The 14,086-nt window shown below is 42.7% G+C and overlaps 6 non-coding genes across 6 annotated transcripts; all 6 read right to left on the reverse strand.

Annotated features, from left to right (window-relative positions):
* Positions 1-279: 279 nt before the first annotated feature.
* Positions 280-351, reverse strand: trnap-ugg (transfer RNA proline (anticodon UGG)). Its single transcript has one exon. It is a non-coding gene; the product is annotated as a tRNA-Pro (tRNA).
* Positions 352-5,435: 5,084 nt separating this feature from the next.
* trnap-ugg (transfer RNA proline (anticodon UGG)) lies at positions 5,436-5,507 on the reverse strand. Its single transcript has one exon. It is a non-coding gene; the product is annotated as a tRNA-Pro (tRNA).
* An 840-nt stretch (positions 5,508-6,347) lies between these two features.
* Positions 6,348-6,419, reverse strand: trnap-ugg (transfer RNA proline (anticodon UGG)). Its single transcript has one exon. It is a non-coding gene; the product is annotated as a tRNA-Pro (tRNA).
* A 3,858-nt stretch (positions 6,420-10,277) lies between these two features.
* trnap-ugg (transfer RNA proline (anticodon UGG)) lies at positions 10,278-10,349 on the reverse strand. The gene has a single exon. It is a non-coding gene; the product is annotated as a tRNA-Pro (tRNA).
* Positions 10,350-11,189: 840 nt separating this feature from the next.
* Positions 11,190-11,261, reverse strand: trnap-ugg (transfer RNA proline (anticodon UGG)). Its single transcript has one exon. It is a non-coding gene; the product is annotated as a tRNA-Pro (tRNA).
* Positions 11,262-13,610: 2,349 nt separating this feature from the next.
* trnap-ugg (transfer RNA proline (anticodon UGG)) lies at positions 13,611-13,682 on the reverse strand. The gene has a single exon. It is a non-coding gene; the product is annotated as a tRNA-Pro (tRNA).
* Between the last annotated feature and the right edge of the window lie 404 nt (positions 13,683-14,086).

Consider the following 14,086-nt stretch of genomic DNA (forward strand, 5'->3'; position numbering starts at 1 on the left):
CTATGGAAAGGGGAGACTCTAACAAACACAATGCCGTTCTCAGTTTTGCTCTACGACCCCCGCAAGTGTCACAGGACTTGTCTGAAGGTAACCAGTACCGGTTAAAATTACAGATTTTTAATCAAGGAAGAAATTAATAAATGTTGAAGCCACTAGTGCAGAGCACAAATGATTAGCAGTCCATTGCCTTGATCCCTCAGCCACCTCGTCCTGCACTCCAGGGACGGCAGTTGCCCCTCCAACCAGTAGCCAAAGATCCGCCTCCCTCAGACTGTTAAAGGGCTCGTTCGGGATTTGAACCCGGGACCTCTCGCACCCAAAGCGAGAATCATACCCCTAGACCAACGAGCCATTTTATCGAAGACATTTTTTTGCTGTCGCCAGCAATGTCGGTGAGGATATGGATTGACTTGTCGATGGTTCCAGGCCACAGTGAATCACGTGAGTTTTGTTGGTATACTTGTGAGCATAGCTGTCTTCCAAGCAGTTGACCAGGTTTCAGTTCAAATCCTCTGTAATTCATCTGCCGAGTCTTTCAGATTAAATTTTCATTTTCTGTAACAGCAAGAAACAAATGAAGAAGAGCTAAATGAAGATTTTGAAGATGAAAAAGAAGACATCAAAACGAATTGGAGCTCATTGAATTTGAGCCGATTGACGCACCGGTATGTGAATAAATGATAAAATCCCCATTGGAATCTGTCAGTTTGAAACTAGAGATTTCACCTTTTTTTTGCACTGGATGCTTCTCAAACTTCCATAACCGCTGATGTCACACCTCTGCATTTTCGGTGAAAGGCGGCAGAGCGAGAGCGATGTTTGTCAAAACATGAGACATCCCGAATATCAGTTTTCTCATATAAATGTCTGTAGCTTCCGAACGGTTTGACCAACAAAATTGTTTGACCATTCTATGGAAAGGGGAGACTCTAACAAACACAATGCCGTTCTCAGTTTTGCTCTACGACCCCCACAAGTGTCACAGGACTCGTCTGAAGGTAACCAGTACCGGTTAAAATGACAGATTTTTAATCAAGGAAGAAATTAATACATGTTGAAGCCACTAGTGGAGAGCACAAATGATTAGCAGTCCATTGCCTTAATCACTCAGCCACCTCGTCCTATATTCCAGGGATGGCAGTTGCCCCTCCAACCAGTAAACAAAGATCCGGTTGTCTCAGACAGTTAAAGGCCTCGTCCGGGATTTGAACCCGGGACCTCTCGCACCCAAAGCAAGAATCATACCCCTTGACCAACAAGCCATTTTGTCAAAGACATTTTTTTGCTGTCGCCAGCAATGACGGTGAGGATATGGATTGACTTGTCGATGGTGCCAGGCCACAGTGAATCACGTGAGTTTTGTTGGTATACTTGTGAGCATAGCTGTCTTCCAAGCAGTTGACCAGGTTTCAGTTCAAATCCTCTGTAATTCATCTGCCGAGTCTTTCAGATTCAATTTTCATTTTCTGTAACAGCAAGAAACAAATGAAGAAGAGCTAAATGAAGATTTTGAAGTTGAAAAAGAAGACATCAAATCGAATTGGAGCTCATTGAATTTGAGCCGATTGACGCACCGGTATTTGAATAAATGATAAAAGCCCCATTGGAATCTGTCAGTTTGAAACTAGAGATTTCACCTTTTTTTTTGCACTGGATGCTTCTCAATCTTCCATAACCGCTGATGTCACACCTCTGCATTTTTGGTGAAAGGCGGCAGAGCGAGAGCGATGTTTGTCAAAACATGAGACATCCCGAATATCAGTTTTCTCATATAAATGTCTGTAGCTTCCGAACGGTTTGACCAACAAAATTGTTTGACCATTCTATGGAAAGGGGAGACTCTAACAAACACAATGCCGTTGTCAGTTTTGCTCTACGACCCCCACAAGTGTCACAGGACTCGTCTGAAGGTAACCAGTACCGGTTAAAATGACAGATTTTTAATCAAGGAAGAAATTAATACATGTTGAAGCCACTAGTGGAGAGCACAAATGATTAGCAGTCCATTGCCTTAACCTGTCTAGGATCAGCGTGGCGCTAGCGGCACACCCCCCCCCCCCCCCACTGAAAAACCAGTGCCGCGAAATTCAAAAAAAATATTTTTTAAAAATATTTAACTTTCACACATTAAAGTCCAATACAGCTAATGAAAGACACAGATCTTATGAATCCAGTCAACATTTCCGATTTTTAAAATGTTTTACAGGGAAGACACAATATGTAAAGATGTACATCTATTACCTAAAAACACATTAGCATAATCCACCATCTTTTATTTGTCCACCAACACCAGTAGCCATCACCAATTCGGCTAAACTAAGATATTTATAGCCCCTAACCAACAAAAAAACTCATTAGATGACAGTCTGATAACATATTTATGGTATGGGATAGGTTTTGTTAGAAAAAAGTGCATATTTCAGGTATATGGCATAGTTTACAATTGCACCCACCATCACAAATGGACTAGAATAATTACAATGAGCAACGTGTTTACCTAACTACTAATCATCAAACATTTCGTAAAAATACACAGCATACACGAATCGAAAGACACAGATCCTGTGAATACAGACAATATTTCAGATTTTCTAAGTGTCTTACAGCGAAAACACAATAAATCGTTATATTAGCTTAGCACATAGCAATTAGCAGCCCAGCATTGATTCTAGCCAAAGTGAGCGATAAAAGTCAACATCGCCAAAAGATATAAATTTTTTCACTAACCTTCTCAGAATTCTTCTGATGACACTCCTGTAACATCACATTACAACATGCATATACAGTTTGATCGAAAATGTTTATATTTAGCCACCAAAATCATGGTTAGACAATGTGAAATGTAGACAAGCTGGTAAAGAAAACGTCCTTGCGCCACTTAGACAGTGATCTACTCTTATACATAAATACTCATAAACGTGACTAAAAAATATAGGGTGGACAGGGATTGATAGACAATTTAATTCTTAATACAATTGCGTTATTACATTTTTTAATTTATCCTTACTTTTCAATACAGTTTGCGCCAAGCGAAGCTACGTCAAAAAACATGGCGTCCTAAGCCACTAAAATGTTTCGACAGAAACACGATTTATCATAATAAAAATGTCCTACCTTGAGCTGTTCTTCCATCAGTATCTTGGGCAAAGGATCCTTTCTTGGGAGAAATCGTCTTTTGGTGGAAAGCTGTCCTCTTGCCATGTGGAAATGTCAACTACGTTCGGGATGAACTGAAAAGCGTTCCCAACTTTTCACATCGTTGCAAAAATAAATGTCCCAAAATCGCACTAAACGGATATAAATTGCTATAAAACGCTTTAAATTAACTACTTTGTGATGTTTGTAACTCCTATAACGAGTGAAAAGATGACCGGAGAAATATAACAGGCTAAACTAACGCTTGGAACAGGAGAGGGTCGGTGTCTTCCACGCGCGTTACGCAGCAAGAAAAGACTTGCTAGCTAAAGGTTTTTTTCATTTGTAGGGCCTGTGAACGAGCAATCGAGCCCGTTGGAATCGTCATCACGTAAAGGCATCCAGGGGAAGACGTAAGAAGTGTCCGTATAGTCATAGCAACGACAGTGCCCGTTTAAATGACTTCAGAAAAGTGGCCAACGTTTCTCAAATCTGACTCCATGTCAGGGAAATTGCTGTAGAATGGGCTCTGTTCCACTTAGAGACAAAATTTCAACTCCTATAGAAACTATAGACTGTTTTCTATCCAATAATAATAATAATATGCATATTGTACGATCAAGGATTTTGTGGGAAGCCGTTTAAAAAATTAGCCACATTAGCATAAATAGTCTAAACAGCGCCCCCATCCCCAACAGGTTAATCACTCAGCCACCTCGTCCTATATTCCAGGGATGGCAGTTGCCCCTCCAACCAGTAAACAAAGATCCGCTTGTCTCAGACAGTTAAAGGCCTCGTCCGGGATTTGAACCCGGGACCTCTCGCACCCAAAGCAAGAATCATACCCCTTGACCAACAAGCCATTTTGTCAAAGACATTTTTTTGCTGTCGCCAGCAATGACGGTGAGGATATGGATTGACTTGTCGATGGTGCCAGGCCACAGTGAATCACGTGAGTTTTGTTGGTATACTTGTGAGCATAGCTGTCTTCCAAGCAGTTGACCAGGTTTCAGTTCAAATCCTCTGTAATTCATCTGCCGAGTCTTTCAGATTCAATTTTCATTTTCTGTAACAGCAAGAAACAAATGAAGAAGAGCTAAATGAAGATTTTGAAGTTGAAAAAGAAGACATCAAATCGAATTGGAGCTCATTGAATTTGAGCCGATTGACGCACCGGTATTTGAATAAATGATAAAATCCCCATTGGAATCTGTCAGTTTGAAACTAGAGATTTCACCTTTTTTTTTGCACTGGATGCTTCTCAATCTTCCATAACCGCTGATGTCACACCTCTGCATTTTCGGTGAAAGGCGGCAGAGCGAGAGCGATGTTTGTCAAAACATGAGACATCCCGAATATCAGTTTTCTCATATAAATGTCTGTAGCTTCCGAACGGTTTGACCAACAAAATTGTTTGAGCATTCTATGGAAAGGGGAGACTCTAACAAACACAATGCCGTTCTCAGTTTTGCTCTACGACCCCCACAAGTGTCACAGGACTCGTCTGAAGGTAACCAGTACCGGTTAAAATTACAGATTTTTATTTAAGGAAGAAATGAAGAAAAGTTGTGCAATGTTGAAGCCACTTGTGCAAAGCACAAATGATTAGCAGTCCATTGCCTTAATCACTCAGCCACCTCGTCCTGCACTCCAGGGATGGCAGTTGCCCCTCCAACCAGTTGCCCAAGATCCGCCTGTCTCAGACTGTTAAAGGCTCTACAAAAGGGCTCGTTTGGGATTTGAACCCGGGACCTCTCGCACCCAAAGTACACCGGTACGTGAATAAATGATAAAATCCCCATTGGAATCTGTCAGTTTGAAACTAGAGATTTCACCTTTTTTTTTGCACTGGATGCTTCTCAATCTTACATAACCGCTGATGTCACACCTCTGCATTTTCGGTGAAAGGCGGCAGAGCGAGAGCGATGTTTGTCAAAACATGAGACATCCCAAAAATCAGTTTTCTCAAATAAATGTCTGTAGCTTCCGAACGGTTTGACCAACAAAATTGTTTGACCATTCTATGGAAAGGGGAGACTCTAACAAACACAATGCCGTTCTCAGTTTTGCTCTACGACCCCCGCAAGTGTCACAGGACTTGTCTGAAGGTAACCAGTACCGGTTAAAATTACAGATTTTTAATCAAGGAAGAAATTAATAAATGTTGAAGCCACTAGTGCAGAGCACAAATGATTAGCAGTCCATTGCCTTGATCCCTCAGCCACCTCGTCCTGCACTCCAGGGACGGCAGTTGCCCCTCCAACCAGTAGCCAAAGATCCGCCTCCCTCAGACTGTTAAAGGGCTCGTTCGGGATTTGAACCCGGGACCTCTCGCACCCAAAGCGAGAATCATACCCCTAGACCAACGAGCCATTTTATCGAAGACATTTTTTTGCTGTCGCCAGCAATGTCGGTGAGGATATGGATTGACTTGTCGATGGTTCCAGGCCACAGTGAATCACGTGAGTTTTGTTGGTATACTTGTGAGCATAGCTGTCTTCCAAGCAGTTGACCAGGTTTCAGTTCAAATCCTCTGTAATTCATCTGCCGAGTCTTTCAGATTCAATTTTCATTTTCTGTAACAGCAAGAAACAAATGAAGAAGAGCTAAATGAAGATTTTGAAGTTGAAAAAGAAGACATCAAATCGAATTGGAGCTCATTGAATTTGAGCCGATTGACGCACCGGTATTTGAATAAATGATAAAAGCCCCATTGGAATCTGTCAGTTTGAAACTAGAGATTTCACCTTTTTTTTTGCACTGGATGCTTCTCAATCTTACATAACCGCTGATGTCACACCTCTGCATTTTCGGTGAAAGGCGGCAGAGCGAGAGCGATGTTTGTCAAAACATGAGACATCCCAAAAATCAGTTTTCTCAAATAAATGTCTGTAGCTTCCGAACGGTTTGACCAACAAAATTGTTTGACCATTCTATGGAAAGGGGAGACTCTAACAAACACAATGCCGTTCTCAGTTTTGCTCTACGACCCCCGCAAGTGTCACAGGACTTGTCTGAAGGTAACCAGTACCGGTTAAAATTACAGATTTTTAATCAAGGAAGAAATTAATAAATGTTGAAGCCACTAGTGCAGAGCACAAATGATTAGCAGTCCATTGCCTTGATCCCTCAGCCACCTCGTCCTGCACTCCAGGGACGGCAGTTGCCCCTCCAACCAGTAGCCAAAGATCCGCCTCCCTCAGACTGTTAAAGGGCTCGTTCGGGATTTGAACCCGGGACCTCTCGCACCCAAAGCGAGAATCATACCCCTAGACCAACGAGCCATTTTATCGAAGACATTTTTTTGCTGTCGCCAGCAATGTCGGTGAGGATATGGATTGACTTGTCGATGGTTCCAGGCCACAGTGAATCACGTGAGTTTTGTTGGTATACTTGTGAGCATAGCTGTCTTCCAAGCAGTTGACCAGGTTTCAGTTCAAATCCTCTGTAATTCATCTGCCGAGTCTTTCAGATTCAATTTTCATTTTCTGTAACAGCAAGAAACAAATGAAGAAGAGCTAAATGAAGATTTTGAAGTTGAAAAAGAAGACATCAAATCGAATTGGAGCTCATTGAATTTGAGCCGATTGACGCACCGGTATTTGAATAAATGATAAAAGCCCCATTGGAATCTGTCAGTTTGAAACTAGAGATTTCACCTTTTTTTTTGCACTGGATGCTTCTCAATCTTCCATAACCGCTGATGTCACACCTCTGCATTTTTGGTGAAAGGCGGCAGAGCGAGAGCGATGTTTGTCAAAACATGAGACATCCCGAATATCAGTTTTCTCATATAAATGTCTGTAGCTTCCGAACGGTTTGACCAACAAAATTGTTTGACCATTCTATGGAAAGGGGAGACTCTAACAAACACAATGCCGTTCTCAGTTTTGCTCTACGACCCCCACAAGTGTCACAGGACTCGTCTGAAGGTAACCAGTACCGGTTAAAATTACAGATTTTTAATCAAGGAAGAAATAAAGAAAAGTTGTGCAATGTTGAAGCCACTTGTGCAAAGCACAAATGATTAGCAGTCCATTGCCTTAATCACTCAGCCACCTCGTCCTGCACTCCAGGGATGGCAGTTGCCCCTCCAACCAGTTGCCCAAGATCCGCCTGTCTCAGACTGTTAAAGGCTCTACAAAAGGGCTCGTTCGGGATTTGAACCCGGGACCTCTCGCACCCAAAGTACACCGGTACGTGAATAAATGATAAAATCCCCATTGGAATCTGTCAGTTTGAAACTAGAGATTTCACCTTTTTTTTTGCACTGGATGCTTCTCAATCTTACATAACCGCTGATGTCACACCTCTGCATTTTCGGTGAAAGGCGGCAGAGCGAGAGCGATGTTTGTCAAAACATGAGACATCCCAAAAATCAGTTTTCTCAAATAAATGTCTGTAGCTTCCGAACGGTTTGACCAACAAAATTGTTTGACCATTCTATGGAAAGGGGAGACTCTAACAAACACAATGCCGTTCTCAGTTTTGCTCTACGACCCCCGCAAGTGTCACAGGACTTGTCTGAAGGTAACCAGTACCGGTTAAAATTACAGATTTTTAATCAAGGAAGAAATTAATAAATGTTGAAGCCACTAGTGCAGAGCACAAATGATTAGCAGTCCATTGCCTTGATCCCTCAGCCACCTCGTCCTGCACTCCAGGGACGGCAGTTGCCCCTCCAACCAGTAGCCAAAGATCCGCCTCCCTCAGACTGTTAAAGGGCTCGTTCTGGATTTGAACCCGGGACCTCTCGCACCCAAAGCGAGAATCATACCCCTAGACCAACGAGCCATTTTATCGAAGACATTTTTTTGCTGTCGCCAGCAATGTCGGTGAGGATATGGATTGACTTGTCGATGGTTCCAGGCCACAGTGAATCACGTGAGTTTTGTTGGTATACTTGTGAGCATAGCTGTCTTCCAAGCAGTTGACCAGGTTTCAGTTCAAATCCTCTGTAATTCATCTGCCGAGTCTTTCAGATTAAATTTTCCTTTTCTGTAACAGCAAGAAACAAATGAAGAAGAGCTAAATGAAGATTTTGAAGATGAAAAAGAAGACATCAAAACGAATTGGAGCTCATTGAATTTGAGCCGATTGACGCACCGGTATGTGAATAAATGATAAAATCCCCATTGGAATCTGTCAGTTTGAAACTAGAGATTTCACCTTTTTTTTGCACTGGATGCTTCTCAAACTTCCATAACCGCTGATGTCACACCTCTGCATTTTCGGTGAAAGGCGGCAGAGCGAGAGCGATGTTTGTCAAAACATGAGACATCCCGAATATCAGTTTTCTCATATAAATGTCTGTAGCTTCCGAACGGTTTGACCAACAAAATTGTTTGACCATTCTATGGAAAGGGGAGACTCTAACAAACACAATGCCGTTCTCAGTTTTGCTCTACGACCCCCGCAAGTGTCACAGGACTCGTCTGAAGGTAACCAGTACCGGTTAAAATTACAGATTTTTAATCAAGGAAGAAATTAATACATGTTGAAGCCACTAGTGCAGAGCACAAATGATTAGCAGTCCATTGCCTTAATCACTCAGCCACCTCGTCCTATATTCCAGGGATGGCAGTTGCCCCTCCAACCAGTAGCCAAAGATCCGCCTCCCTCAGACTGTTAAAGGGCTCGTTCTGGATTTGAACCCGGGACCTCTCGCACCCAAAGCGAGAATCATACCCCTAGACCAACGAGCCATTTTATCGAAGACATTTTTTTGCTGTCGCCAGCAATGTCGGTGAGGATATGGATTGACTTGTCGATGGTTCCAGGCCACAGTGAATCACGTGAGTTTTGTTGGTATACTTGTGAGCATAGCTGTCTTCCAAGCAGTTGACCAGGTTTCAGTTCAAATCCTCTGTAATTCATCTGCCGAGTCTTTCAGATTAAATTTTCATTTTCTGTAACAGCAAGAAACAAATGAAGAAGAGCTAAATGAAGATTTTGAAGATGAAAAAGAAGACATCAAAACGAATTGGAGCTCATTGAATTTGAGCCGATTGACGCACCGGTATGTGAATAAATGATAAAATCCCCATTGGAATCTGTCAGTTTGAAACTAGAGATTTCACCTTTTTTTTGCACTGGATGCTTCTCAAACTTCCATAACCGCTGATGTCACACCTCTGCATTTTCGGTGAAAGGCGGCAGAGCGAGTGCGATGTTTGTCAAAACATGAGACATCCCGAATATCAGTTTTCTCATATAAATGTCTGTAGCTTCCGAACGGTTTGACCAACAAAATTGTTTGACCATTCTATGGAAAGGGGAGACTCTAACAAACACAATGCCGTTCTCAGTTTTGCTCTACGACCCCCACAAGTGTCACAGGACTCGTCTGAAGGTAACCAGTACCGGTTAAAATTACAGATTTTTAATCAAGGAAGAAATGAAGAAAAGTTGTGCAATGTTGAAGCCACTTGTGCAAAGCACAAATGATTAGCAGTCCATTGCCTTAATCACTCAGCCACCTCGTCCTGCACTCCAGGGATGGCAGTTGCCCCTCCAACCAGTTGCCCAAGATCCGCCTGTCTCAGACTGTTAAAGGCTCTACAAAAGGGCTCGTTCGGGATTTGAACCCGGGACCTCTCGCACCCAAAGTACACCGGTACGTGAATAAATGATAAAATCCCCATTGGAATCTGTCAGTTTGAAACTAGAGATTTCACCTTTTTTTTTGCACTGGATGCTTCTCAATCTTCCATAACCGCTGATGTCACACCTCTGCATTTTCGGTGAAAGGCGGCAGAGCGAGAGCGATGTTTGTCAAAACATGAGACATCCCGAATATCAGTTTTCTCATATAAATGTCTGTAGCTTCCGAACGGTTTGACCAACAAAATTGTTTGACCATTCTATGGAAAGGGGAGACTCTAACAAACACAATGCCGTTCTCAGTTTTGCTCTACGACCCCCACAAGTGTCACAGGACTCGTCTGAAGGTAACCAGTACCGGTTAAAATTACAGATTTTTAATCAAGGAAGAAATTAATACATGTTGAAGCCACTAGTGGAGAGCACAAATTATTAGCAGTCCATTGCCTTAATCACTCAGCCACCTCGTCCTATACTCCAGGGATTGCAGTTGCCCCTCCAACCAGTAAACAAAGATCCGCTTGTCTCAGACTGTTAAAGGGCTCGTCCGGGATTTGAACCCGGGACCTCTCGCAGCCAAAGCGAGAAGCATACCGCTAGACCAACGAGCCATTTCGTGGAAGACATTTTTTTGCTGTCGCCAGCAATGACGGTGAGGATATGGATTGACTTGTCGATGGTGCCAGGCCACAGTGAATCACGTGAGTTTTGTTGGTATACTTGTGAGCATAGCTGTCTTCCAAGCAGTTGACCAGGTTTCAGTTCAAATCCTCTGTAATTCATCTTCCGAGTCTTTCAGATTCAATTTTCATTTTCTGTAACAGCAAGAAACAAATGAAGAAGAGCTAAATGAAGATTTTGAAGTTGAAAAAGAAGACATCAAAACGAATTGGAGCTCATTGAATTTGAGCCGATTGACGCACCGGTATGTGAATAAATGATAAAATCCCCATTGGAATCTGTCAGTTTGAAACTAGAGATTTCACCTTTTTTTTTGCACTGGATGCTTCTCAATCTTCCATAACCGCTGATGTCACACCTCTGCATTTTCGGTGAAAGGCGGCAGAGCGAGAGCGATGTTTATCAAAACATGAGACATCCCGAATATCAGTTTTCTCATATAAATGTCTGTAGCTTCCGAACGGTTTGACCAACAAAATTGTTTGACCATTCTATGGAAAGGGGAGACTCTAACAAACGCAATGCCGTTCTCAGTTTTGCTCTACGACCCCCACAAGTGTCACAGGACTCGTCTGAAGGTAACCAGTACCGGTTAAAATTACAGATTTTTAATCAAGGAAGAAATTAATACATGTTGAAGCCACTAGTGGAGAGCACAAATGATTAGCAGTCCATTGCCTTAATCACTCAGCCACCTCGTCCTATACTCCAGGGATGGCAGTTGCCCCTCCAACCAGGAAACAAAGATCCGCTTGTCTCAGACTGTTAAAGGGCTCGTCCGGGATTTGAACCCGGGACCTCTCGCACCCAAAGCGAGAATCATACCCCTAGACCAACGAGCCATTTCGTGGAAGACATTTTTTTGCTGTCGCCAGCAATGACGGTTAGGATACGGATTGACTTGTCGATGGTGCCAGGCCACAGTGAATCACGTGAGTTTTGTTGGTATACTTGTGAGCATAGCTGTCTTCCAAGCAGTTGACCAGGTTTCAGTTCAAATCCTCTGTAATTACTCTTCCGAGTCTTTCAGATTCAATTTTCATTTTCTGTAACAGCAAGAAACAAATGAAGAAGAGCTAAATGAAGATTTTGAAGTTGAAAAAGAAGACATCAAAACGAATTGGAGCTCATTGAATTTGAGCCGATTGACGCACCGGTATGTGAATAAATGATAAAATCCCCATTGGAATCTGTCAGTTTGAAACTAGAGATTTCACCTTTTTTTTTGCACTGGATGCTTCTCAATCTTCCATAACCGCTGATGTCACACCTCTGCATTTTCGGTGAAAGGCGGCAGAGCGAGAGCGATGTTTATCAAAACATGAGACATCCCGAATATCAGTTTTCTCATATAAATGTCTGTAGCTTCCGAACGGTTTGACCAACAAAATTGTTTGACCATTCTATGGAAAGGGGAGACTCTAACAAACACAATGCCGTTCTCAGTTTTGCTCTACGACCCCCGCAAGTGTCACAGGACTCGTCTGAAGGTAACCAGTACCGGTTAAAATTACAGATTTTTAATCAAGGAAGAAATTAATACATGTTGAAGCCACTAGTGCAGAGCACAAATGATTAGCAGTCCATTGCCTTAATCACTCAGCCACCTCGTCCTATATTCCAGGGATGGCAGTTGCCCCTCCAACCAGTAGCCAAAGATCCGCCTCCCTCAGACTGTTAAAGGGCTCGTTCTGGATTTGAACCCGGGACCTCTCGCACCCAAAGCGAGAATCATACCCCTAGACCAACGAGCCATTTTATCGAAGACATTTTTTTGCTGTCGCCAGCAATGTCGGTGAGGATATGGATTGACTTGTCGATGGTTCCAGGCCACAGTGAATCACGTGAGTTTTGTTGGTATACTTGTGAGCATAGCTGTCTTCCAAGCAGTTGACCAGGTTTCAGTTCAAATCCTCTGTAATTCATCTGCCGAGTCTTTCAGATTAAATTTTCATTTTCTGTAACAGCAAGAAACAAATGAAGAAGAGCTAAATGAAGATTTTGAAGATGAAAAAGAAGACATCAAAACGAATTGGAGCTCATTGAATTTGAGCCGATTGACGCACCGGTATGTGAATAAATGATAAAATCCCCATTGGAATCTGTCAGTTTGAAACTAGAGATTTCACCTTTTTTTTGCACTGGATGCTTCTCAAACTTCCATAACCGCTGATGTCACACCTCTGCATTTTCGGTGAAAGGCGGCAGAGCGAGTGCGATGTTTGTCAAAACATGAGACATCCCGAATATCAGTTTTCTCATATAAATGTCTGTAGCTTCCGAACGGTTTGACCAACAAAATTGTTTGACCATTCTATGGAAAGGGGAGACTCTAACAAACACAATGCCGTTCTCAGTTTTGCTCTACGACCCCCACAAGTGTCACAGGACTCGTCTGAAGGTAACCAGTACCGGTTAAAATTACAGATTTTTAATCAAGGAAGAAATGAAGAAAAGTTGTGCAATGTTGAAGCCACTTGTGCAAAGCACAAATGATTAGCAGTCCATTGCCTTAATCACTCAGCCACCTCGTCCTGCACTCCAGGGATGGCAGTTGCCCCTCGAACCAGTTGCCCAAGATCCGCCTGTCTCAGACTGTTAAAGGCTCTACAAAAGGGCTCGTTCGGGATTTGAACCCGGGACCTCTCGCACCCAAAGTACACCGGTACGTGAATAAATGATAAAATCCCCATTGGAATCTGTCAGTTTGAAACTAGAGATTTCACCTTTTTTTTTGCACTGGATGCTTCTCAATCTTCCATAACCGCTGATGTCACACCTCTGCATTTTCGGTGAAAGGCGGCAGAGCGAGAGCGATGTTTGTCAAAACATGAGACATCCCGAATATCAGTTTTCTCATATAAATGTCTGTAGCTTCCGAACGGTTTGACCAACAAAATTGTTTGACCATTCTATGGAAAGGGGAGACTCTAACAAACACAATGCCGTTCTCAGTTTTGCTCTACGACCCCCACAAGTGTCACAGGACTCGTCTGAAGGTAACCAGTACCGGTTAAAATTACAGATTTTTAATCAAGGAAGAAATTAATACATGTTGAAGCCACTAGTGGAGAGCACAAATTATTAGCAGTCCATTGCCTTAATCACTCAGCCACCTCGTCCTATACTCCAGGGATTGCAGTTGCCCCTCCAACCAGTAAACAAAGATCCGCTTGTCTCAGACTGTTAAAGGGCTCGTCCGGGATTTGAACCCGGGACCTCTCGCAGCCAAAGCGAGAAGCATACCGCTAGACCAACGAGCCATTTCGTGGAAGACATTTTTTTGCTGTCGCCAGCAATGACGGTGAGGATATGGATTGACTTGTCGATGGTGCCAGGCCACAGTGAATCACGTGAGTTTTGTTGGTATACTTGTGAGCATAGCTGTCTTCCAAGCAGTTGACCAGGTTTCAGTTCAAATCCTCTGTAATTCATCTTCCGAGTCTTTCAGATTCAATTTTCATTTTCTGTAACAGCAAGAAACAAATGAAGAAGAGCTAAATGAAGATTTTGAAGTTGAAAAAGAAGACATCAAAACGAATTGGAGCTCATTGAATTTGAGCCGATTGACGCACCGGTATGTGAATAAATGATAAAATCCCCATTGGAATCTGTCAGTTTGAAACTAGAGATTTCACCTTTTTTTTTGCACTGGATGCTTCTCAAT

The sequence above is a fragment of the Salvelinus fontinalis genome, chromosome 33 (genome assembly GCF_029448725.1).
Source record: "Salvelinus fontinalis isolate EN_2023a chromosome 33, ASM2944872v1, whole genome shotgun sequence".
NCBI lineage: Eukaryota > Metazoa > Chordata > Actinopteri > Salmoniformes > Salmonidae > Salvelinus > Salvelinus fontinalis.